This window comes from Elgaria multicarinata, chromosome 10, assembly GCF_023053635.1.
Source record: "Elgaria multicarinata webbii isolate HBS135686 ecotype San Diego chromosome 10, rElgMul1.1.pri, whole genome shotgun sequence".
NCBI lineage: Eukaryota > Metazoa > Chordata > Lepidosauria > Squamata > Anguidae > Elgaria > Elgaria multicarinata.
This window is the reverse complement of record NC_086180.1, coordinates 7,427,036-7,453,120: the sequence shown is the minus strand read 5'-3', so window position 1 is coordinate 7,453,120 and position 26,085 is coordinate 7,427,036. Positions and strand designations below refer to the sequence as shown.

General features: G+C 45.3%; 1 protein-coding gene across 1 annotated transcript in view; it reads left to right on the top strand.

Moving 5' to 3' along the window:
- RNF24 (ring finger protein 24) overlaps positions 1-26,085 on the top strand; it is an 83,608-nt gene that overhangs the window by 659 nt on the left and 56,864 nt on the right. The gene's annotated exons all lie outside the window — the stretch shown is intronic.

The following is a 26,085-nucleotide window of genomic DNA, read 5'->3' as shown; positions in this document are numbered from 1 at the left end:
GGTGAGACCCAGGTTAACCTCCAATGTTTTCCAGCCACTTCTCCTGTTTTTTTCTTTTCTTACGTGGAAAATCCGTTAAGAAGGGGGGAAATGGAATAACTGCCAATGTCTTCTTTTGATTGGAAGTGCTAGGAAGTGTCCATCTAGACTCTCCCTATTTAGCAAGTGTGTTACCTATTCCCAGTTGTTTTGCTAATGTTTTGCTGTTACTCGTATTTAATTTGGCCGGCACAATCTTATGTTATTTGGAGAACAGGATCGCCCATCCAAACTACCATGACTTGAAACATGTAGTGCTTAGGTAGTTGAATCGGACGGGATGAAACTTTCAAAACGTCTGGTTTGTTTGTTTAAAAAGCTAAGGTAAAGGTATCTCTTTAAAAAAAAAACTACCATTTTTAAAATGAAATATAAATTTAATATAGAGGCACATTGATATCTACGCTGACAAACAGGTTGAGTTAAAACTTGCTCTTTTTTCTTAATGAAAGAAAAAAATATTTTATTAATTTATTTATTAATGACATAATAAGTTGTACGTTTCATTATTGTGTTCTTCCTACCTGGCTGGGGCAGTTCCAGGAGATGTCACCCTATATATTACCAGGGTCAATAATCAAGCCTATATCAGTGATTTCCCCACCCCCCACCCCATTCATACTTTCTAGATACCTGAGCTTTGCAGTGTGTTCAGTTCCCAAATTATGAATATGACTCTACTAACCTCCTTAATTTGCCTCGTGGTTTATAGGTAATTCTGTATTTTAATTCCTTCCCCCCAAAAAAAATCTCTAAGAGGGTAAGTCACCCACCCCGGTCATATGAGTCCTGTTGGGTTTGTTTCCTTCACAGCATGAAGCCTTAGGTCACGTAATATAAAACTAATGTATCTATTTTCCACTGGCAAATGGAGGGGAGCTAGTTATAGAAATGGCAGGTTTTTATTTTTATCAGACTCTTAGGATTTGACAAATACTTGAAAGATTCCCAACTGCTGTTGCCACTGTAATTTGGGCTAGGGTACCCCTAACCAGCATGATATGATTTTATCTCACTGTGTCCACCTTTGAGGCTAGTGCACAAATTAATTTAGCTTTGTAGTCTCTCTGTTCTTTTGGTGGTGTTTGGTATTATCCCAACCAGCTGGAACTACTGTGGCCATGCTGCTCGGATTAGAAATGACACAAAATTGGGTGGGATAGCTAATCCCCTGGAAGACAGAAACAAACTTCAAAGTGATCTTGATAGGCTGGAGTGCTGGGCTGAAAACAACAGAATGAAATTTAATAGGGATAAATGCCAAGTTCTACATCTAGGAAATAGAAACCAAAGGCACAGTTACAAGATGGGGGATACTTGGCTCAGCAATACTACAAACGAGAAGGATCTTGGAAATGTTGTAAATCGCAAGCTGAATATGAGCCAACAGTGTGATATGGCTGCAAGAAAGGCAAATGCTATTTTGGGCTGCATTAATAGAAGTATAGCTTCCAAATCATGTGAGGTACTGGTTCCTCTCTATTCGGCCCTGGTTAGGCCTCATCTAGAGTATTGCATCCAGTTCTGGGCTCCACAATTCAAGAAGGACGCAGACAAGCTGGAGTGTGTTCAGAGGAAGGCAACCAGGATAATCAGGGGTCTGGAAACAAAGCCCTATGAAGAGAGACTGAAAGAACTGGGCATGTTTAGCCTGGAGAAGAGAAGATTGAGGGGAGACATGATAGCACTCTTCAAAGACTTAAAAGGTTGTTACACAGAGGAGGGCCAGGATCTCTTCTCGATCCTCCCGGAGTGCAGAACACGGAATAACGGGCTCAAGTTAAAGGAAGCCAGATTCCAGCTGGACATCAGGAAAAACTTCCTGACTGTTAGAGCAGTACGACAATGGAATCAGTTGCCTGGTGAGGTTGTGGGCTCTCCCACACTAGAAGCCTTCAAGAGGCAGCTGGACAAGCATCTGTCAGGGATGCTTTAGGGTGGATTCCTGCATTGAGCAGGGGGTTGGACTCGATGGCCTTGTAGGCCCCTTCCAACTCTGCTATTCTATGATTCTATGATTCTATGTGGTTCTGCCTACTAAGAGGCTGGTTCTGAAATTGCCGCATCTGCCTTCAATTGAAGCGTGGACTGATAGGCGTGCACACGGGGTGTGCCAGGTATTCCCAGGCACACCCTAATTTCCCAGGGCTGCCTTCGCTTTCCTGCCCTCCCCTCACTGCTCCGATTGGAGCGAGGGAGGGGAAAGCGTGCTTTCCAGGCCTTCGGAAAGTGTGTAATTCCCCCCGCCACTCTAATGGCAGCCGCCATGATGGGGGAGAATCACGCACTTTCTGGAGGCCCTGGAAAGCGTACTTTCTCCTCCTCCACTCCAATTGGGACCTTTAAGGTGTACACCCTAATGAAATGAGCTGCGCACGCCCATGTGTGGACTGCGGAATTACATAATTTGGCAATATGTGAGTCTGTTGTGTTCAGGAAGTGAAATTTCCTGTTCCACCCCAGATTCTTATGTAGACATTTCCAGAGGGTCTATTGGAGCAAAAACGACAGAGTCCTGTGACACCTTAAGGATCTTACAGATGTATTCTGGCATAAGCTTTCGTGAACTATAGCCGACTTCATCTGACGCGCAGAGTATGATGTAGAAATGTTTGACTGATTCATTGTGTGCTCTCTGCTCAGTTATGTAATTCTGTAGGCTGTAACTAGAAAGTAAGAGGGTGTTGTCATTGTGTTGTAATGATGTGTTTGGATTTCCGTTGGTGTTCATTTGGTCGCAGGTTCCCTTATTTTATGTGGTTCTTCCTTTTGTATACTTGGCAGACATTCTGTGACCATAGGAAACTTTCGTTGTTTTTGCTTTTTGTCTGGTATAAGTTTTAAGAGACAAGCCAAAAAAAACACAGCTTCAAACATTGCAGTTCTGTTTAGTATTTTTAGGGCTGTGCATTTCACACCTGCAGTCACACTCCTGTGTCAAGGATTCCCTTTCTCCTTTGGCACGTATTTATTTAGCACCAGCTGTGTACACCGTATTTGATAGCATTGCATAAATGCTCTTTCCCCAAAGAGCTCAAACTGTCAGTTTTGAGAGTGTATTGAAGCTTCTTCTTTGTTCGGAATTACAGTTTGACTCCTTGCAACCAAAATAGTTAATTTTTCATAAGTGTATAGCAGAACACAACTAGTGTGAACTTGATTGTAGCACTAAAAAAAAAAAAAGGACATTGAACTCCGGTGGTCACCAACACTTCTAGTAAAAGTATCGTGCCTAAAAGTCTAGTTATAATTTGTTTATTGCCTTGCCACTTTTTGTGTGTACAAAACTCCTGGGAAAGACGTCTCGAAACAAATACAAGTTTTGAACCCACATTGCTTTTTTGAGTCATCTCCTGAGAAACAACTTGGAAAAGAAAACTGGGAATTAAATGAAGGTCTATTCTGAGCTATTACCGTGAATGCCACAGGACTTTTTCTGTTCTCTTTGTGGTCTGTCTCTGGATGGCTGTATAAAATAGGGCTGTGCACGAACACACACACACCCGAACCGCTTCGTGGCCGGATCCGCAACTTTCGGATCTGGCCGATCCGCTTCGGGTCGATCTGACCCTTCCCCGCTCTACGGAGCGAGATCCAGAGGGGCAGATCGAGATTTTGCCCCACTTCCCTACTTACTTATTTTATTTATTTATTTATTACATTTCTATACCACCCAATAGCCGGAGCTCTCTGGGCAGTTCACAAAAATTAAAAACATTCAAAGTATAAAACAACAGTATAAAACCACAGTACAAAATACAATATAAAAGCTCAACCAGATAAAAACAGCAGCAATGCAAAATTACAAATTTAAAACACCAAGTTAAAATTTATTTATAGACTGTTAAAATGCTGGGAGAATAAAAAGGTCTTCACCTGGCGTCTAAAAGCATATAATGTAGGTGCCAAGCGAACCGCCTTAGGGAGCTCATTCCACAGCCGGGGTGCCACAGCAGAGAAGGCCCTCCTGGTGGGTGGCAGAGGCAGGTAAGGGGGGAAGGGGGGGGCAAAATGGGCCGAATAAGCCCCCCTCCCCCTGCCCCCTTACCTGGCTCCGCCACCGTTGCCGCACGGACTGCAGTGGCAGCGGAACCAGGTAAGCCCCCCTTCCCCCTACTTACCTGCCTCCGTCAGGTAAGTCCAGCACTCAGTCCAGCACTGGCTTCAACTGAGGGCCAGGCCTCAAACCAGAAGAGCAGGCCACGGGTAAGAGCAAGTGAGCCCCCTCCCCCCCCCCCACTTACCTGCATTCAGAGCTTCGGATGGAGGCGAACTGCTCCACCTCGATCCGCAGCTCCCCTGACCCGATTCAGATCCGCCTTTGGCGGAGGCGGATCGGGTCGCTCCGCTTCGGATTCACAATCCGAATCAGAGCAGAGCACAGCCCTAGTATAAAGCAGCTATTCCAAAACTTCTGATAGCTGAAACGTACTTTTCCCCTTGGAATAGTAGCTTCGTAGGACATCAGAAGCTGCCTTATATTGAGTCAGGCCATTGGTTCACCTAGCCCCATTTTGTCTTCACTGACTTCCACTAGGACTGAGAGCATCATCAGATGAGCGTTTTATTGCACAATTGCTACGGCCCACTCACAATTTTTCGCGCGTCCTTTAGACGACAATATCTGCCTCCTACGCGCCACCCGCTCCTTCTTACCTTTTTTCCGTCACAAAATGCACCCTTTTGGAGGGAAACGAAATGTGCCGCCATTTCCTGAATGTGCAGGAAAAGCAGCACAATAAAAACAGCCCCTGAATGGGCCACGTGGTCTTTGTTTATTTCTTCTTTCTTCTCCACGAAGAAAGAGGAAGTACTGTGGGACAGGAGCGGCGGTGGAGAAGTGATGGTAGGGAACTGTGATTTTCCCTATATCTGATGAAGCTCTGAAACTGTTGTTTTGTTTAGTCAATTACACATCCCACCTTTTCTTCCATGCGTTTCAAGATGGCATCCATCAGGGTCCTTGGGTGGCTCCCAATCCAGGCTCTGACCAAATTCTAGGTCTACCTTTCCTTAATAGAACCATAGGATAGTAGAGTTAGAAGGGGCCTATAAGGCCATCGAGTCCAACCCCCTGCTCAATTCAGGAATCCACCCTAAAGCATCCCTGACAGATGGTTGTCCAGCTGCCTCTTGAAAGCCTCTAGGGTGGGAGAGCCCACCACCTCCCTAGATAACTGGTTCCATTGTCGCACTGCTCTAACAGTCAGGAAGTTTTTCATGTCCAGCCAGAATCTGGCTTCCTGTAACTTGAGCCCATGACTCTGTGTCCTGCACACTGGGATGATCAAGAAGAGATACTGGCCCTCCTCTGTGTGACAACCTTTCAAGTATTTGAAGAGTGCTATCATGTCTCCCCTCAATCTTCTCTTCTCCAGGCTAAACATGCCCATTTCCTTCAGTCTCTCCTCATAGGGCTTTGTTTCCAGACCCCTGATCATCTTCATTGCCCTCCTCTGAACCCCCTCCAGCTTGTCTGCATCCTTCTTGAAGTGTGGTGCCCAGATGAGGCCTAACCAGTGCCGAATAGAGAGGAAGCTGCATTGGGTGCCTTCAGACCTTAGGCCTGCTACAGCTGAGTCATTGTGAAACATGGATTGCTGGATTCCTGCAACTCTGTTGGGCACCGAAATCATTCCCTTGGTGCATTTTCTTCTAAGAAAAAGCCCTAGTGATGTCAGTGAGGTTCTCATGCTACCTCACCTATGGCAAGAATTTGTCTGAGACACACTCTCTGCTCCCCCCCACTTTTTTAAAAAAATTAAGCCAGCCAGCTGGACAGAGATCCCAGGAGTTATGCTGGTGTGCATGTTTACTGCATTCCAGTAATTTAAGGAGGGCCAGAGGTCATTCCCTGCCTTGGTTTGATATTACTCCATGCTTGTGCATTAAATTACTCCATTTATATCCCACCTTTTTTTCTCTAGCAAGGAACCCAAGGTCCTCCTCCTCCTCCTCCTCCTCCTCCTCCATTTTATCCTCAAAACAGCCCTGTGAGGCTGAGAATCAGTGACCAGCCCAAAGTGACCCAGTGAGCTTCATGGCCAGGTGAGAATCAGAACCTGGGTCTCCCCTGTCCCAGTCCAATACTCTAACCCAGAGCTTTCCAAACGGTGTGTCGCAACACGTTAGTGTGTCAGCTGCAGTGTGTAGGTGTGTCACGCAAACGTAACGAGAAACCTCAGAGTCTCTGTGAAATAAGCAATACCAACTTGCATGCATTTTTACGCAGCAAAGGTGCCGATTAGTATGGTGCACTGGTATATTCCCCTTCCGTCATATCCATGTATGCACACCACGGTCGAGGGATCATACAGGTACTGCGCATGCGCAGTATGCATAATCGGGTTGAAACGGCTGATTCCGCGTCACTTCCGGTGACGCGGCTGCACCTAAAGTGACGCATTCGAGAAATTCCATGGGTCCAGTTCTTTGATAGAACACCGTCTCAACCGCCGCTCGATCGCAGCTCGACAAAATTGGTTCAGTGTGAAAAGTCTTGGAAATGTATGTTATTATCTTGCAAATCACATATTTTTAAAAATATAAATGAAAGGTTTTCATGAGATATGTTGTGTCCCCATACATTTCGTTATTACAATTTATGTATGTGTCCGTATCTCTTGTAAGGGGTTAGTTTAACCTTCGGTTTGCTAGTAAAACTGAATTACTGTGTCGCGAAATGACGCATGTCTAAAAAGTGTGTCACCAACATGAAAAGTTTGGAAAGCTCTGCTCTAACCACTACTCCACAACAAGTCATAGAGTGAACCCGATGCCAGAACTACAAACACACATACGCGTACACCCTCAATGTTTTAGCCGGCAACATTTCTCCCACCCATCCTGTTAGAGATTTGAAGGCCTGGGGAAAAGAAACTGAAAAAATGGGGGCGGTAGAAGAGACAGGAAAAAACTTTAAAAAAAAATCCCAGGGATTTTTTGGGGGGATGGGACTTTTCCTTTTTAATTCTGCCCAAAGCAGCTTCTCGTTCCTTCTATGTGTAGAAGGAACTCCCCAGAGTGGTCTACCTGTTGCCCTCATGGTCAAGTTTTAGGTACCAGCTGAAGGCCTTCTGACTTCCTAGTCTTCCTGTGGATACTTTTTTTAATTCCCACACCCTCTGTCTTATTTATTGCTTTGTCTTCTGCCCTTTATTGCTTTATTCCACATTGTTTTTTTTCCGTTGCCAAATTGGCATTTTATCAGCACCTTTGTTACGTTAGGCTTTTATCAGTTTCATCAGTTTTGTTTTGTCTCATCTTTTGATCGGTTTTGGAAGCTGTCTGGTTGAAAATGGAACTATACGCTCTGGAAACAAACCATTAAATGCTACAGATGTAACCTTTGGTTTATTTATTTTATTTATTTTATTTATTGCATTGCTATACCGCCCAATAGCTGAAGCTCTCTGGGCGGTTTACAAATTTAAGACAATTCAAAACAAAACAATAGTATAAAACCATAATATAAAATACAATATAAAAACACAACCGAGATAAAAACAGCAGCAATGCAAAAATACAAATTTAAAATACAAATTAAAAACAGCAAAGTTAAAATTAATTTATAGACTGTTAAAATATTGGGAGAATAAAAAGGTCTTCACCTGGCGTCTAAAAGAATATAATGTAGGTGGCAAGCGAACCTCCTTAGGGAGCTCGTTCCACAACCGGGGTGCCACAGCAGAAAAGGCCCTCCTCCTGGTAGCCACCTGTCTCACTTCCTTTGGCAGGGGCTCATGGAGAAGGACCCCTGAGGATGACGGCTATTCTGTCTCCCCAGGAAGCCCTGCAAACTGTAGTCCTGTGAGGTGGGGTGGGTGGGCTTAGTACTCCTGCTGTACTACAATTCCCAAGATTCTTTGGGAGGAGCCATAACAGTGCAACTGGCTTAAAATCTCTATGCATTGGTAGTGCAGATAGGCCCAGACACAGCTGGAAAAGGCCATTGTGGTTCTAGAACTGCCCATCTAGCTTGCCCTCTTTTTCTAGTGCCGGATTTTCCCAGAGGATGGGTGTTGAACCTCTTTCAGGCCAAGGGTTGAATTCCACGTTGGAGAAGCTCTCAGGGGACACATTCCACGGTGGGTGGGGCTGAAGTACCAAAAATCTTATATAAGAACACGGCAGTGTCAGGGCTCATTAACTCGAGATCTACCTGACCAATTTTGCTCATTTTTGTTTTAAACTGAAGCTTGAGCTGTGTAGACATGCAGAAAATTTGGGGAAGTTCAAAGCTCGAGCTTTAATAACAATGAATTTCCTCTGCGCCAAAGAGGCAAGGCAGCCCCTCGGCCGGCGGGATAATAACGGACAGCCCTTCTCAGCCAGTCAGTGGGGCGGGAAGGTGGGCCTTGGGCGCAGCCATGCAGTTAAGTTGTCACTGCCAGCGGGGAGTGGGCACAGGTGGAGACAGCCAATCGGGGTGCATGACTGAGGAGGCGGGGCCATGCCGCATGCAAATTTCGGAGAGGGGATTCACTCTGCATGAGCTACATTTGCATTATTATGTGGACTGAGGGCCCCAAAAGTGGGAATGGTGCAGGACTACTAATGCTCATGGTGACTAGTACCACGCTAATGTACCTTAAAGCTCTTAATACCAATAACTAAGCCTTAGGGGAAGCATCTCAACCTTTTAGAATGGGGGAAAACTGCACAAAAGTTGGGAAACCACCACATGATTAGTGGTGCGGGAAAAGGGGGCGGGGTGAGGGAAGGAGGAGGGGCCTTCTGGGAACTCCCAGAGCTGTGAATTTGGGCCCTGTGTCTGAGGTTCTGCACCCGCTGCCCTAAGAAGATGATGTATCTGCCTTTTCTAGGGATGTCTCCCATGTTTATGAATGTGTCCCCGATGCAGCAAGTTGGGGCTAGAGGGTGTTGCCTGAAGTTTGACAGACAAAGGGCAACGTGTTACCACAAGATGGCCACCCACCTGGATGGCTTTAAAAGGGGGTTGGACAAATTCCTAGAGGCAAAGGCCATCCATGGCTACTAGCCCTGGTGGTTGTGTGCTATCTCCAGTTTTTGAGGCAATAAGCCTGTGTGCACCAGTTGCTGGGGAACATGGGCAGGACAGTGCTGTTGCACCATGTCCTGCTTGTTCATCCCTGGCCAATGGCTGGTTGGCCATTGTGTGAACAGAGTGCTGGACTAGATGGACCCTTGGTCTGATTCACCAGGGCTCTTCTTACGTTCTTAAGATGTAGCAGAGGCCACCAACGCAGATGGATTGAAGAGGAGGTCCGATAAAGTGATGAAGGATCATTACTCCTCGTGATGACTATATTATCTCCAGGATCAGAGGCGATGAGCCTCTGCATACCACTTGCTGGGAGTGAAAGGTGCTGTGGCGCTCATGTCTTGCTTCTGGGTTTCCCACACGCACCTGGTTGGCCACTGTAGGAACAGAATGCTGGACTAGACAAGCTTTTGGTCTGGTCCAACAGGGCTCTTCTTATGTTCTTACGGAAAGGTAACCAAATGAGGTTTCCTCAACTGTGGCTCGCTGTCTGTTACGATTTTGGGAGGGGTATTGGTTATGCGAAACGTTGGTTTGTTTTTTTGGCCGCAGACATCCTCTTTTTAAACACTTTACTGGCAACCCAATGAAGGGCTCTTAATTCCTTACAATGAGATCAAGAGATTACTGACTTAAAATGCTTAGAAAATTGCGGGGATTAACTCAGTCCCATTCCCTCCTCCCTATGTACTTCTCCCCCGGCCCTTCAAAGTTGGTAGCATGATGCAAACAAACAGGCTGTGTTCTTAGTTGGGACAGACATGCAAAATTCTGTGGTCCGTTCCCCACCCGCCACCCTGGTGAGCAGACAAAAGAGGAAATTGTAACGGCACCCCCGCCTACATGTTTCTGTGCTACGCGTGGAAACCTCACCCTTGCCCCTGAAAGCTGGGGCAAGCAATGCAAATCCTGCCCCCACCCCAGTGCTGCAGTGTGCAGCCTGGAAACGCGCTGAACCTCTGTTTGTGTGGTCAACGCGGCCCTCCTCTCTGTACTTGAAACCGGCACGCGGTCACGCAGGGAGACATTGAGCTTCATCACACCAGCGTTATACTGTGCAATCACTGCGAATTGCGTGCAAAGGACTCCGAAGTTTTCCAGCTTATAATCTGCTTTTATTGTGAAGTACTCCCATGCATCCTGCTTTAATTGCGCTTCTTAACCAAAAGAAGTGCAATATTTTGCTACTAGTTTTCGAGCGTATCTTTTGTTGTTTTCCAAGCGGCCACTGGGGCGCAGGAGCAGGATTTGAAGAAAAATTAAACAAATGCTTACATCTGCGTAAGCTTTAAAGAGAAAGACATCAAAATTGGCACAGTAATAGATATTAAGGAGAGCTTTCAGCTTACCAAATTTGAATTGGATTGGGTCATCTGTTGATTTTTTATGATTTTTTTTTACATTTCCCCTTCTTAAACCCATTTCCTGGTATGCAAAGGATCTAGCCGCCCGGTAGCAGCAACAACAAGAACGGCGAAAGCTGTAGGAGATAAATCGAGGGAAACAGGTATGTGGGATGAAGCTCATAAACACGCCCCAGGCTCTCTCCGGCGAAAGGAAGACTCTTTAAGGGCTGCAGACCTAAAATGAGAGTTTATTTGGATAGATCCTGCTGTTGCTGGCACCCAAAGGCAGCTAACAAAATATCTAACTTAATCAAAATAGCTGATTGAAGTTGAATGTTCTTTCCCATCTTTGCAATGGAAGATAGAGTCAGGAGCACTCAGAGGCATACCAAGAAGGAGCAATAAATGGCGGTCTTAGAACAACATAAACGTAAACTATAATAAATAACAACCAGCAAAGTACACATGCAATGAATTTACCATCCTTATACACACACAAACACACAATCTGAGCGGATAAGGGCAGGTTTCTGCTGGAAGCCTTAAATAAACAAAACAGAGCAGGGAAAACATCAGGTAGATCTTTCTTAGGATGGAATTTCCCAGCCACAGAAAAGGCAGCTCATTTGGCCAAACCTGGCTTTAGCACCCCCTTTTAAGGTAGGGGGATGAATTGCCCCCCACCCCCACCAGGCCAAGTAATGCCCATGGGTGTCAGCATTCGGCACTGTACACTTGGACTTCTTTCGGGGGAAAGAACCCCTTTTCTCTCCTCTCTCCCCTGCCCCAGTTTTCCATCTGTGACTCTCCAGGACTAAGCGCTTCATCACACCGGGGGGATGTGAACACGCTCCCCACCTTCGCTTCTCCGCCCATGTTTTCCTTCCTCAAGTTACTTCCTCTTTCAAAAGAGGAAGTACACAACGAGCATGAGGCTCATTGAGTCCGCTGTTCTAATGGCTCTGCTTCTCCTGCACACAGCAGGAGAGAGCAGCAATTCCGAGTTTTAAAAAAAACATTGGACTTAACCAGGCTTTTTTTTTTTTTGTCGTGCGAGGGAGGCAGATGACGTCAGGTGAGAGACCTGAGCAAATTCCATGAGTGCCCAGGAATAAAACGCTCGTCGGATGGAGCTTTAAGGTGACCCTGTTGCTATTTAGGCGGCCTTGTGCCTCTCTCCGTGTTTGAGGTGACGCGAGTTTTCTGCTTACGCTTTTGGGTTGCGGCTTTAAAGGCAGAGACTTGAATTGTGGCTTTGGTGTATTTCGTTTGGCCTGGAGACCTACTGGGAAAGAATTTCCGAGTCGTCCAGCCGTGTGTTCCTCGAGGCTTTGGTTTCGAGAAGCATGGCTTCTGTCCGCCTCTCCAAAGACAGCGCAGTCAGGAAAAGCGAACTCCTCTGGTTGGGTAGAAGAGGAAGAGAGAATAAAAGGCAAAGTTGATGCCTATATTCAGCAACATGCACAAATATACCAGTTGTTGCGTTGTGTTGTGTTGTGTTGTACTTCTGTGTAACCAGTGGTCAGCTGCTGCGGCTTAGTGGTTTGAGCAACCTCAAATCCCAGCCGGGCACCCTCTGGATGTGTCTACTACAACTTCCATCATCCCCAGTCAGCTGGCTGTGGATGATGCTGGTTGCATTCCGACTCATCCAGGCCAAGAAGGCTGGGTTAGAGAGTGTGACGTGTGGGCTCAGCATCTGCCTGCCTCCCCACTTTGGTAGGATGGCAGCTCAGTAGTAGAACATGTTCTTTATATGCAGAAAGTTCTGAGTTCAACTCCCGGCATCTCTACTTAAGACAGAGTGTCGTGGAGCAGGGCAGAAGAAGCCTCCGAGGAACACTGCTAGACAGAACAGACAGAGAATTGATGCTCTGAGACTTGTCTAAAGGCAGCTTGATGTGTTCATGAGATGACCATGTCCAAGGGTGGCGTAAGGGGCGGGGGACAGTTCTGAGTGCAGGCATCCATGTCAGGAGAAGCAGCAAGGGCCTGCAGCAGAGGCAACCACGGACAGGCAAGAGAACAGCCTGGAAGCACCAGGAGATGGAAAACTGTTCGTTCAGCAGCACTGTTTTTAACTTTTGTAAACCGCCCAGAGAGCTTCAGCTATGGGCGGTATATAAATGCAATAAATAAATAAATAAATATAGCTCTGAATGAGTACATGCAAACCTTGGATGGTCTCCCCAGGATAATTTGGGGGATCATGGACTGGGAAAACCCAGGTCTCTGGTGTTGGCATCCCAGCTGGTATTGCTTGCAGGCCTGTCCTTGGCCAAAGGCGTAGGGCATCAGTTTGAGTCCCACAAGTCCTGACATCACGTGTTTCAGTTCCCTGGGACATGTGCCTGCAGAATCTCTACTTGGAGCATGCAGCAGCGGCAGCACAAAACCCAGGAGTATGTGTTGAGGGCTGCTGTTCTGACTTTCCGCCTTGGGCACCCCTATTTCTGAGGATGGCCCCCCATATAGGAAGTGCCACGATGCCTCACACTGTCCAAGGAATAAAGGTAACAATAAAAGTTGAGTGTTTCCTCCAAGCATCCCTATCAAAATGCTGGATCTCGCTGGCTAAGGAACATTTAACGCAGAAGAGAAATAAATAAACGAAACCTGCCCTTCCGGTCTTATTTATTTCTGAGTGTCGCAATCTTGGCTTTGATTGGTAGAGCCAGGACAACCATCAGCCCCGCCCAGGACGAGTTCACAGGCGTGGGGTGTGTGGCGTGTGTCTCTAAAAAGAGAGTGCAAAGAGAGAAGTCACGTTTTCAGCCATGAGCGGTTCTCTTTGTGGGCAGGCTTGTGCAAAGTCATCTGTGAACTGTGCCAAGAGCTGCCATGGTGGTATTTTTAGCTAACTCGTTCCACAAGTTTGGTTGCAATTTGAAATATGCCAATCTTGCTGGAACTGAGAGATGTCTCTCTGATGCAAGGGGTAACTCCTCAGTTTTAGAAGGCTGTTTCATTTTCCGAAATGAACATGGCGGTGATATTATTTTCCAGTGGTGGGGTGGGTGGCTGGGTGTGAGGGGGAGCAATGGACTGGTCAGCCAAAGGGTTGTTTTTGTTAATGTAGTGCGGGGTCTGCAGCTAATTCGAATTCCCGTTGTGCACTTTTAACCTGGGAAATGGCAAGCCACCGATAGCACGTTGCATTTCTGGTGAGATTTATACGGTGCAGCTGTATTACTGACTTGAAAGTGCAAAGGCCTCATTCTCAAAAATAGCAAACGAGTCTGGACTCAGAGCTCCATCAGACGAGAGTTTTATTGCACGCTCGTTGCTGGGCATTCATGGATTTCCGCGGGTCCCTCTCATGACGTTGTCTGCCGCCCGCACACCTTGTAGCCCTTCTAGCCTTCCCTGCACCACCAAAAAACACCCAGAAAGCCTGATATATTTTCTCCACGTGAAATAAAAGCGCCCTTCCATCCTGTGTATCGCCGTCCTCACTCTACGTTGCTTTTGTTGGGGGTAGTCCTGCTGACGAAAGAGGAGGGTGGGGTGGGTCTCCAGCTTGATGAATCTGCCGGTCAAGTGAACGGACTTGTGCTGAGCTGGTCGAACGGACTTTTGCTGCTCCAACCCCACCCTCATTGCCAGCAGAAACGGCGCCCAGCCAATTAAATGCTGAATCGGTAAAATGCTAGACAGCAAAACCAGAGTGAAGGGGGTGGAAGGCAACCATGTCCATCACCTGACAAAAACCAATGATCTGGAGGGGGGAAAGAAGGGGGAGGGGGCAGGGTTTTTTTAAAACAAATTTTCCAACTGCACAGATGCCCTGTTAGACACCCCACACACACACTCGCCCAAGCCAAACGCATAATTTCTCTTTCACAACTGGACAGATTATCGCCAACGCTAGTAGCACCTTAAACTTAAAGACAGATTGACAGGGCCATATGGATACCCAGGAAGGATGACAGACCAAGGGAAGGACACCACTGGCTGTCGCCTACAGCCCCCAACTGAATCCACTGCAATGGATCATCAGTGAACTCCAACCCATCATCAGCACAGACACTTCTCTCTCGCAAGCCTTGGGAGGCAGACCAGTCCTGGCCTCCCAACCTGAAGCTGATGCTAACCAGCAATAGTACACAGGACAGAGACACACAGGCAGAGAGACCAGACCATGCAATAGACCCAAGTGCCAACTTTGCCCCCACATCTATGCAGGCAACAGTGTCACAGGACCCAACAACACCAGTCACACCATCAAGGGCTCTTTCACCTGCATCCTTATATAATTTGTGTTACCTGCCATCCCTGACTTTGGGCTCCATCACACCAGTGACATAGCCCACTGTCTCCCTGCGTTGCATGTTGAAGAATCACATGACGTCATCCTGATCTCGCCTTCCCCCCTCTTTAGTGTTTTTTTTTTTTTTTGTGCTGGTAAAGTCCGGTTCTTCCAGTAAATCGGAAGGACACCGCTGTACCCTCAACGTGTATTTTTAGCTGTATTCAAAACAGTGTTTTGTGGGTGTGTGCTCAAGGGCTGAAACTGTGTTGCAGGAGAGGAAAAGGAGAGAAAGGTTGTACAAACAGGGGAGGGAGGGGCAAGAGAGGAAAAGGGGGGGGAAGGATGAAGAACCGTACACAAGAAGTCCACAGCAGGGAAAAGTTGCTTCTGAATTGACATGTGTAGGATTGCACTGTAACAAATGCAATCCTATTCATGGCCTATTCGAAAGTAGTAATAATAAAACTGATGATGATGATGATATTCCATTGGGTTCAATGGGCTTACTCCCCAATGGGTGTGCAATAACTGCAGCCTCAATCAGTGGCACTTCCTTCCGAGTAAACATGCAGGCAGTTAGGGCGTGATCCTATGCAAGTTGAGATAGGAAAAAGTCTTGCAATTTTGTTGAAAACTTGTAGGTCTCTCCCTGCTCCCCCCCTAAACATGAATCGGTTTGCGCTGTTAAGCACTGGTTGAAACTTCTCCAACAGTCCGCTCCTATGTGTATATAGAAAACTAGCCAACAGGCCTGGCTTCTGCACGAGTTGGAATAGCCCGTAGTTTCATACTGAGGGTCCTTCAGGAAAACTCACACAGCTGTTAGACAGCTGGACACATTGCACCTGCCCCTTCTGAGTGAAGCCACACCTACTGACACCCCCTAAACGTGGCCCCATACCCCGGGTCACCCTGTAGCCCTTAGGGTTCTGTACACTCCATTCCCCAGGGGGGCTGCCCCACATCAGTGGGGAGGGAGGTACACATATAGCTGCATCCCTAGGCCTTCTGATCTCCCCTGGCTTCAATCTTTCAAAGCTGTGTGCTGCCCTCAGTGGCTGAAAACGTTGCTGCGGGCTTCAACCACATGGACCCATTGAAATGAAGTGGAATGAATGTGTTTTTAAAACAAAATAACCCTGAAGGGCACGTCCCTAGGGTCCCCTTAGTATCCATTCCAAATTTCAAGTGTCTAGGTTTCACAGTCTGGGGGTTGTGGTGCGGACGGACAGACAAACATCCCCTTTTATTATTATAGACACCCCAGACACAAAGCAAAGGTTTAGCCCAGGGTTCTTCAACCTGGTCCTCTCCAGATGGACTACAACTCCCAGCATACCACACCCAGATTGGGATGCTAGGAGTTGTAGTACTTTCCCCAAACATTTTCATTTTCTCTGTGTGTGCATCTCTGTAACACATTATTATTATTATTATTATTATTATTATTATTATTATTATTATTTACATTTCTATACCACCCCATAGCCAAAGCTCTCACACACAGAGAAAGGAAGCAATTTAAATATTTGAACCCCCAGCTGCCACCCAAAGCCATCAAATCCAGACATAGCGTGACGCTCTTCATCTGCATTTCTAAGAATTAGGCCGGAGAACCGTCAAGTTGCTTGTTTTGATAAATGGTCTATCATCGAGTATCTGTCACCTGAATTAAAAGCTTGTATTACTCCTTGACGGCAGATACATGGGCCGCCTTGACCTTTAGAGTGTAACCTCTCTCCCTCCGGCATGCTGGTTGCTCCAAAGCGCTTCTGGAACGAGTAATGCCACTCTACCTTCCAGTATTTCAGGTTTCTGGTTACATGTTGCATCGTGAAGACATACGACCAAAATAGTTGCCGTGTGGCTTCGTTTTTCCTTTGCACTAATAGCACGATGCCTCTTCCCCCGACCTGCTGCCCTCCAGATATTTTGGTCTTCAACTTCCATGAGGCAGTGCAGTGTAGTGGTTAGAGTGCTGGGCTGGGAGCCGGGAGATGCGCCCCTGAAGCTCACTGGGTGTCCTTGGGCCGGTCACTGACTCTCAGCTTATCCAACCCCAGGCTTGTCTATACGGTTTCTTTACCCCGACCTAAATGAGTATATTCACGTTTTAGGTTACATGACGCAGCCGTCCATTCGCCTCAGCGCCGGGTTTTAACTGCAATAATGCACATATTTGCATTCACAATTTACCGTGACTTTTAGATTGGGTTCAAGTTTGTACCGCGTTACGGCTGTGTGTCTTTGGGGGAGTTATGTCGGATTTTGACATGATTTTGACATCTCCTTCTCCAGCCTGGAATTTATGGGGTTATGAAATGACCACAGCCTCAGTGGGACCACTGAGCCTGTTTAGCCTGGAGAAGAGAAGGCTGAGGGGAGACATGATAGCACTCTTCAAGGACTTGAAAGGTTGTCACACAGAGGAGGGCCAGGATCTCTTCTCGATCCTCCCAGAGTGCAGGACACGGAATAACGGGCTCAAGTTACAGGAAGCCAGATTCCGGCTGGACATCAGGAAAAACGTCCTGACTGTTAGAGCAGTACGACAATGGAACCAGTTATCAAGGGAGGTTGTGGGCTCTCCCACACTATAGGCCTTCAAGAGGCAGCTGGACAACCATCTGTCAGGGATGCTTTAGGGTGGATTCCTGCATTGAGCAGGGGGTTGGGCTCGATGGCCTTGTAGGCCCCTTGCTCTTACCACACTTGACCCTATGAAGAGAGACTGAAAGAACTGGGCATGTTTAACCTGGAGAAGAGAAGATTGAGGAGAGGCATGATAGCACTCTTCAAATACTTACAAGGTTGTCACACAGAGGAGGGCCAGGATCTCTTCTCCATCCTCCCAGAGTGTAGGACACGGAATAACAGGCTCAAGTTAAAGGAAGCCAGATTCCAGCTGGACATCAGGAAAAACTTCCTGACTGTTAGAGCAGTACGACAATGGAACCAGTTACCTAGGGAGGTTGTGGGCTCTCCCATCCTAGAGGCCTTCAAAAGGCAGCTGTCAGGGATGCTTTACGGTGGATTCCTGCATTGAGAGGGGGTTGGACTCGATGGCTTTATGGGCCCCTTCCAACTCTGCTATTCTATGATTCTATAATTCTAAAACCTTCCTGAATGACAAGGGGTTGTTGTATCTGTCCTGTGTCGTGTGGCACCTAAATTTATAGGCATTACTCCACAAGAAGTTGATTTCACTCCATTGGCTGAATGTGGACGCTGGTTCACGGATGTTCATGCTGTAATAAATTGGTCACTCTTTCAAGTTTTCCTAAGACACTTTACTATTTTATGCTAAAACCTAAGCAATGTCCATTTATCCTCTTAACATATTTTTATGGTCAGCATTTTAATTTTTGGAACCAGGAACAATTCCCCCCTTTTATTTGCAAATATAACCTTAACAACAATAGCAGCAACAACAGAAAAATGGGTGGGCAAAAGAAAGACCATATCATTAAACATATCCATAAACAGTAATCATTTACGTCTCCCTTGATATAGAAAAAGAAAGAAAAGGAGAGGAAGAAAGAATTAACACTTCCATTTCAAATATATATGGTAATGTTAGCAGTCCATATATATGTAAGTAAGCTAGGGTGACCATATTTTGGAAACCAAAAAGGAGGACAACATGGTCGCCATGTTAAAATTATTTTTAAAAAATAATTTTAAAACCTCAAACTTTGGCATAGCTAAAGTCCTTTTTAAGAGCAATCATGGTGCCAAGTTTCATCTCTTTATCTTTAAAAATAACATTTTTTAAAAAAAATATTAAATCCTCAAATTTTAAAAAATTCCTAAAAATCAATGGATGAACAGATCCGTTTCAAATTTGGTATGGCTAAAGCTCTACCTAAAAGCCATCATGCTGCCAACTTTCATCTCTTTATCTTTAAAAATGACGATTTAAAAAATAATAATTTTAAAACCTCAATTTTTAAAAAAAATCCTAAAAAATCAATGGATGAACGGATCTGTTTCAAATTTGGTATGACTAAAGCCCTTCCAAAGAGCTACCATCATGCCAAGTTTCATGACTTTATCTTAAAAAATGATGGAGTTATAAGCATTTTTGTTCATTCCCATTAGAGCTGCTCTTTGGAAAAAAATCCGGATTTCCCCTCCCCCTCCCGGATTTGTCGTCAAAACCCCGGGTAAATCCGGTCATATGGTCACCCTAAGTAAGCAGTATGCTCAAATGTTGCAAAAGCAAGAGCAAGAAGATCTTTAGTCCAACCAGGAACTACTTTTGGCACAAAATCTGATTAAGAGAGAGGAAGAGGCCTCAGGATGTATTACATCATGGCGTTGCTACTCATCCATTTTCAGCGGTGTCCCCTCTGTGACACAATGACCCTTGCCTGCAAGTGGAAAAATCTCAAGTAGTTCCTGACTGGAAAAACGCTTGTTGAATCATGTTTTCCCACTTCAAAAGAATTCCTCAACAACATCCCACCTCTTCTTCCTTTACCCCACTGCTTTTACGATTTCAAACATCGGTAAAAAATAATTTAAAAATCCACGCAAATCTTAGTCAATGCCAGCTTTTTCGGTTTCTATAAATTCAACTGTGATAAGCTTGCGTATATTTTGGGGTTGCCGCTACTAGCAAAATTAAAACTGCTCCATCCAGGCAGTCCAAATTCCATGCTGAGAAAAGCTGAATTCTGTGGCCTGGGCAAACTATTCTTCATATTCTCTTTTGCAACGTTTGGGGTTTTGCAGAATTCATTTTAGTTTTGCTGCCTAGAGCTAACAGCGAGCATTAATGTCTTGCCCCTGGCCACTGGAAATCTTCAGACGCTGTTCTGAGATTTTTATCAGACGTTACGCATCCATTTGCAAGCGTATCATGCTACTATCAAAGCTACCCAAAAAGAAATCCGATTTTAAAATACCAACAAACCACAAGAAACAAACATGTTCTCAAGAAGCTGACTTGCATGTGACATACCGGATTCTGTGTTAATTCTGGACTTCTGCAGAACTGCAATATAGGCATGCCCTGGGGACTTAGGGGGGTTGTGACCCTGGTAACAACTGCATAGCTTCCTTGCTAAGTAAGAGGTGTGTGGTTTCCTTTTTGCATTTTGCAGCTGGGCAGATGCAGTCCAGGGGCTGGTGCCGGAAGCCAGCTTGTGAGGGAGAAGTTAGATTTCACAGTTGTTACTTGTTCCACTGAGTTCAATGGCCGATCTTTCGTGGGAAAGCTGTGAACTGTGTCGTTTGCTGGTAGATCTGAGTTTTCCCCTTGTAAATGGCTTTTCTCCTCCAGAATTAGTGCTAAAAAAAAGGTTGATTGAAACACTTTTATCATAGACATTGTATGTTTATCTCTGTTTAGTACCACTTTCCCCTGTCTTTCAACATTGTCCATACAGTTTCAACCCTCCACAAAACTACCTTGCTAGTTAAGACAATCTTGTTTTATATTATTTATCTGATTACATTTATGTCTCACCTTTCCTCCAAGGAGCTCAAAGTGGCTCTTCACCCCTCTCCGTTTTTATCTTCACAACAACCCTGTGAGGTAGGTTATGAATTTTCTGTATAACCAACTACACACGTGTGTCCCATCCAGTCATATCTTTGCACACCAATCTTCCCCAACTGGGTGACACGCAGATGGGTTTAATTACAACTCCCATCAAACACCCCCCCCAACCAGCTGGGTTGATGGGAATTCTATCCCAACATCTGGAACGCATCAAGTTGGGGAAGGTAGCCACATTCCAACAAAATGGAAAATCAAATTACCACAGACCAATCTAAGGGAAAGGGGTTAAGAGAAACAGGAGAACACCAGTGTTTCAGTCTTTCTTCCGTTTCATTCTCCATGTGGCTGTCTCTACACAAGGTATTTATTATTCGTTCGTGATTGTTCACTCATAGAAGTTTGCGGGTCCTTTTCATGACGTCGTCAACCTCCCATGCCTTTCCCATTGTTTGCAAGCGGGAATCTGCCATTTTGTAAGTCACCAAAAATGCGGTAATGAATCTAAATTGGGCGATATAGCAGCGCCATCTGCTGGAGGTATAAACAAAACATATGGGAAGGAACCAGCAAAAACAAGGGTGGGGGGAAGCACATGTATTGAGCCGATCATAAACCTGCAAAGACTCCGGAAGACAAAGCCCCCCAAAGGCTATGGGATTTTTGCTTAATGTAAGGAAGCCCTGTATATCCTATAAATTTCTCCTTGTTTCTTTTATCTCTCGCGCCATTTCTTATTCACCTCCGTGTCCTCTAACTCCGACATCAATGTATGTTCTGTCCTGGTTGGGTCTGGTCTTTCCACTTACACCACTTCTGCCTTTGGGGCAACCGGAGCTGATCCATGCAAGCCACGTTTACCTTCTCTAAACTTCCAAATGGCTGGTTTGGATCTGACTGCCAACACTTTGAAAGATCTCTTCCAGAAGGCACCTCTGGACATTCCCCAAAGGTCTCCCACACCTCCAGTGGTTGTCACATAGCAGCCCAACCTTTCATTAAGAGACCCGGTGTGGTGTAGTGGAATGAATGTTGGATTCGGACTTGAGGAGACCTTGGTTCACACGCCCACTCAGCCACGAAGCTCATTGGATCCTTGGTCCAATCACTGTCTTCTATTTCAGCTTAGCCTGCCTCACAGGGTTGTGGTGAGGATAACAGTATACTGACTTGTACTCCTTGAGTGAAATAAATAAGACAACCCATAAACACGTAATGTATTCAGTGTCGAATTGGGTCTCCTAACTCCTGGCATCCTCCTTCCCTAGCTTTAATTAAGGCTTGAAAGCAGCACCGAGGAAGGGGGGGGGGACATAAATTGGATGTTGGAGAAGAGGGGGTTAAGGCCTCCCCCCCCCCCCGAAGCCACTTCTAGTAACTGCATTGCAGGAGAGACAGGCTTCAATCCCTTCAAATCCCTTTTTTTAATGGACCCCAGAATTGTTGTTTTTAAATGGATACTGTTGTTTTTATACTGTTGTTTTTATGTTTTTGATGGTTTTAAAATTTTGTATACTTTTAACGTTTACCATTTTAAATTGTTGTAAACCGCCCAGAGAGCTTCGGCTGTGGGGCGGTATATAAATGTAATTAAATAAATAAATAAATAAATCTCCTGGAGCCCCCCGGCCCCAATACACGTCCCTTCTCAGCGGCTTTTAACCTTGGATTGGGGCCTAAGTTGCAGGGGTTGCCTGCAGACCAAAGACCTCCCTCTTCTATGAAGAGAGTGCCAATTTGTTTGGGGATGGAAGTTAATATTTTCTCCTTAGGTCAACATTCACAGTGTTTAAAATGAGGCAGGATTGAGTAGAAAACATCTGGATGAAACATAAACCAGATTCCGGCTGGACATCAGGAAAAACGTCCTGACGGTTAGAGCAGTACGACAATGGAACCAGTTACCTAGGGAGGTTGTGGTCTCTCCCACACTAGAGGCCTTCAAGAGGCAGCTGGACAGCCATCGGTCAGGGATGCTTTAGGGTGGATTCCTGCATTGAGCAGGGGGTTGGACGTGATGGTCTTAGAGGCCCCTTCCAACATTACTATTCTGTGATTCTAATCTAGTTACTTCGAAAAGAGGAGTTAACATTTGGACTTTGGGCCAATTCTGCTTGCTGAAAGACCAGTTCTCTCGCTTCCTTCAGGCACCTGAACATCTACCTTTCCTGTATAGCCTTGGACTTGACCATTTCTTTCTCGTTCACAGCTCATGGCAGGGTAATAATAATAATAATAATAATAATAATAATAATAATAATAACAACAACAACAACAACAACAACAATAATATATTTATTTGTTACTCGCCTCTCCCTCTGGATCGAGGTGGGTAAAAACAACATAAAATACATAAAACTAATTCAAATGTTTAAAACCAGTGCATCATTAAAAGCAGCACACCATTAAAAAAGGCATCTTAAAATTCAGCTGGGTAGGCCTGTCAGAAGAGATCAGTCTTTATAGGGGGAAATCACTCAGTATGGATTCTTTCTCCTGCTCCCATGCGTGCGGCTCGTGTGTCCGGCATTTCCTCAGTTTCCTGTGCTGCACTCCAGGTTGCTGTGCCTTCTGAACCTGGTGTGCAGTGGGGGTGGCTTCTAAATCCACCCCACAACCCCTATGACAAGCCATGGTTTGTGGAATGGGTTAAAAGCCACCCCTGCTGGGCCACGCGCCAGCTTCGGACGATGCAGCAATCCATTAGCCCAGGAGAAACAACCCGTACTGTGTGGTTTCCCCTGCTGATTGTGTGAACCCAGCCACTGAGTCACATTCTTCCTCCATCTAGACCAGAATTGTCAACACTGACCGGCAGCAATGACTTTCTGGAGTTTCAGGGCAGATGTTTTTCCAGCCGTACATGGAGATGCTGAGGATTGAACCTGGTACAGTCTGCATGCAAAGCAGGGACTCTACCACTGAGCCAAGTTGGTTTCTCTCTGCCCTCCTCCTTTTGCCTAGCCTAGCCCAGTGTCATTTTTTTTAACAATTGTGCAGCAGCCTCCAGCTGTTGCCTTCCAGAAGTTTTTTGGCCTACAGCTTCGCAGCATTCCTGAACATTGGCCAATGCTAGCTGGGGCTGCTAGGAGTTGATGTCCAAAACATCTGGTATTGTATAGCACTTGGGGACGGGGACCTGTCTGTTTCTGCTGAGGCAATTGTGTACACTGCCTCATACACCGATGACGCAGTATAACACACCATAATAAGCAGCCTCTATTTCATCAGTCTTTCTTTACTTTACATAATCTTCTGTCACCTCTATGGGTAAGCCACCTGAGCTGCCAGCAAATTTGAATCAATACTTCCCGTTCCTTTTACATGAAGAGGCAGAATTATTATTATTTTTCCTTTTAAAAAAGGAAGGGGACGTACGAAGGAACTCAAAACTGTTACATAAACTCCCAGTCTGCAATCGGTGAACTTATGACCATCTCGACCATGCTGGAAGTATTTATTTCCCAGCTCTGAGTGTTAATATCAACGCTGGTTTATTATAAATGGCACAAGCGGCTCAATTTCTCGCCAGGCAGGAGAGAAATGAAAGTAAAACACTGCTGGATGCGAGAGTTTAATTTTGCCCTTCTCTACTAAATGCCAGGAAGAAATTGAAAAGTGGGATCTCGGAGGGACGGAGCGGGCGAGACATGGGCTCAGGCCTCATTTTTCCAGCGCAATCCATCAAATCTGGGATGTATGTATGATTGAATGCCTTAACTATGGCTTGTGCTGTGCAATTAAAGCTAAACTACAAACCGTGCAGGGCTGGCCCTACCATGAGACAGAGGGAGGCAGTGGCCTCAGGCGGCAGATACTAGGAAGCGGCTGAGCAGTCACTACAGTTATCGCAGTAAAACACCCAGATGTCCCTAAAAAACCTTCAGTGGTATTAAGGTAGTTGGACACACACAAAATCAACCCGATTTTCTTCTACAAAATTGCATTTCAACTCCTGTGCTGCTGCAGTGAAAATGTCAGCTTGTACTTAGATTTGTTGGTTTTATTTTCATCAGATCTTTATTTTCTGTTGCCTGAGCAAGTCACTGTAATAGGAATTTATTCCTAAATAAAGCATAAATGGAGATATAGAATATAGCTATAGATGTAAATCAGTGTAGTGTTCTCGTTAGAGTTTTTACACAAAGACCAGGGAGTCTCCGTTTCAAATCAGCCATGAAGCTCACTGGGTAACCTTGTGCCATAGTAACCTACCCAACAGGGTTGTCATGGGGATAAACTAGGAGGGTTGGGAGCCGTGTCCTTTGCCTTGAATTCCTTGAAGGGAAGTTGAGATGTAAATTTAATAAATAGATGTGTAATTTCTGTTCCATCAGTGTTTTTACTAGGGCTGTGCACAGTCTGTCCTCCCAATTCACCTTGGAAGCCAATTCAGAGCTTCTGGATGGGCCCCAGTTCTGCTCGGGGCGCTTCAGAATCATCCTGGCCCACTTTGGATTCGGATCCGAATCGGGTCGGCTGTTGCAGGCACCTGGGAAAGCTAGGACTCCCCTCCCCTCCCACTCACCCCCTGAACCTGGCCTGCCGTAGACCTACCGTTGCAAACTACGGCATCCAGAAAAGCCCATTTCTGACTCAGATTCGGGTTGAGGTTGGCCAAATCAGCCTGCTTCAACTCGAATTCAGGGTTCAGGACTGAGGCGGAGCACACCCCTAGTCTTTGCATATCAGCACTTACTGAGTTGGGAAATACTGAAAGTTCAAAGCCACTAAGGCTCTTTGCACAGTCATGGAAACAACTGTCCACAATGTATACTTCTTTGTTATGACAAAAATAGGAAGTAAAGAGTGAGGTCTGGTCCCGCGCCAATGGTTTCTTTTACTATTATTATTTATAGTCCATTAAGAATAGTGCGTAATTTTCTAGCAAGACGGGTGACTATAAATATCCCGCTGAACATAATCATCCTTTTATTTTAGTGCCTCCTATACCCCTCTAAGTTAACTGCATCAATATCAATATTATTATATCTCTTTTCTCGCTTTTGGCATTTTTTCTAGATGAACATAACGGGCTTTGCCAAGTCATGCTGTCTTTTACTGATTCAGACATTTCCTGACTATTGAACATGTTTTAAGCATGACTGCTTTTTGGATGTTGGCGTGGATTTAGTTTCTGAAGTTTTTCTGTAAAAAAAGTAATAATGATGTGATGCCAGTGACTGATGTGACCAACAGAATAATTATAACTTTTTCTTGTTCTTATAGTTCCTAAACTTCTTGTTATAGTTTCTTGTTGTTATAGTTCTTTAACTTCCATAGCCAGTGGAGTATATTTTTCTCTTTTCTTCTTCCTTTTCTACAACATTTTTGTCATTATGTATTGCTATGTCAATGAGGTATGTGTGTTTTTATTTTGTGTGTATAACAGTTCAGTCTGTTATTATTGTTATGCTTATTATTATTATTTTAAGGTTTGCAGTTCCAGCCTCTGAAGCTGCATTTTACAGTTTCATTTAGACTGCTGCCTCTTTACATCACGGTTTCCTAGCTCTATTCAATGAAACTTATTTGTAATGTGAAACATGAGCATTAGAAACAGGCCCAGCCAGCAGGGAGCCTGGAAGCACCTGACGCGGTAGCATTAGTGAAGTTCAGCAATTGCATACCTGAGCATTAGCTGAATAGAAGACTATTGGAAGTGCCTTCTTAGAGCCAGATATAAATGCGACCTGCAACAAAAGTGTTGCAGTAGAGTGTTCTTCTTCAGGGTTCCAGCCAGCCATGCCCATTTCTACGATATTCCATTCCACACCCAATCCTCTTCCCTGCCTGGTTTTCCAGGTTCCCCCGACCCCAAAATGTTGATCAGCATTCTGTGCCCATGGAGTATACTTGATTCTCCTCCTCATCCACCCTTATTAATTTGTGTTTTTTTTAATATTTGTTTTTACTT